We start from the raw sequence: 1148 nt of genomic DNA, 5'->3' as shown, positions 1-1148 counted from the left end.
GCTGCATGAGCGCATTAAAATGTCTAATTTCCAGTGGCGTGAAGTACGCAGCCTTCCGCTTCCCCGTTGCCATGGTGAATCCTTAAATCGGGGTTCCATTGATGCTGTCTTTTTAAAGTTGCGGTGCACGCGCTTAACTCGAGGTGGACCTACTCTGAGTTAATCAAACTAACTCAAATCTGCTGTTGTGGAATCGAAAACTCAGAGTTTCCTATCTCAGAGTAGATCAACTCAGAGTTCAGGGTTACACTCAGAGTTTGTTGAACCTGCTTTGTGAAACGGACCCCAGTAGTACAAGAGCAGGAGTTTGTCCGCAACAAGTACGTACATGTGTTGCTTTGTGGGTGGAAACCCACCCATTCAATACAGATGGACCCCAATACTGTGGAATGCATTCACAAAACGCAACTTTCCAGCTGCCGAAACCCGGGATTGAACCACTGATTAATTCTCCACAAACCACTAGGGGGTTGTTGCTTTATCACTTGGTATGTACACATGGACAGACAGGACCCCACCACCTATGACGTCAACTGCAAAACATATGTCAACACATGTAAGATATCCAATACAGAGAGACCCCAATGAGTCACACTGTAGCTCTGTGTGGCTGCACAGTGCTGCTCTCAAACACACTGACATGCCCACAGTTACAGTGCTAACAAGCCCACATAGAAGAACATGGACATTATTGCTATGACATCAACCATGAAACATATGCAAGCACATGTATGACATTCAATACAGACAGACCACAACCACACTGCTACGAGTCGACGGTCCTGTATTCTGTGGAGGGCATTCTCAAAACACTGCATTCCAGCTGCCGAAACCCGGGATTGAACCAGGGACCTTTAGATCTTCAGTCTAACGCTCTCCCAACTGAGCTATTTCGGCATAAAAATTAAAAAATTAGGCTGTCATCTGAAAATTAGAACATCAAAACCACTGAGAAATTCTCCACAAACCATTAGGGGGTTGTTGCTTTATCACAGACAGGACCCAACCACCTATGACATCAACTACAAAACATGTCAACATATGTAAGATATTCAATACAGAGAGACCCCAATGAGACTGCTATGAGTCAAATATGTTCCCAATAAACAGCCTGACAGCTGCCAAGACCAAGAGTCAGACCTTATGAA

At 44.7% G+C, this 1148-nt stretch overlaps 1 non-coding gene across 1 annotated transcript; it reads right to left on the bottom strand.

Annotated features, from left to right (window-relative positions):
- Positions 1-824: 824 nt before the first annotated feature.
- trnaf-gaa lies at positions 825-897 on the bottom strand. The gene has a single exon. It is a non-coding gene; the product is annotated as a tRNA-Phe (tRNA).
- Positions 898-1148: the final 251 nt, after the last annotated feature.

Source organism: Chelmon rostratus, chromosome 2 (assembly GCF_017976325.1).
Source record: "Chelmon rostratus isolate fCheRos1 chromosome 2, fCheRos1.pri, whole genome shotgun sequence".
Classification (NCBI taxonomy): Eukaryota; Metazoa; Chordata; class Actinopteri; order Chaetodontiformes; family Chaetodontidae; genus Chelmon; species Chelmon rostratus.
This window is presented reverse-complemented; position numbering and strand designations above follow the sequence as displayed.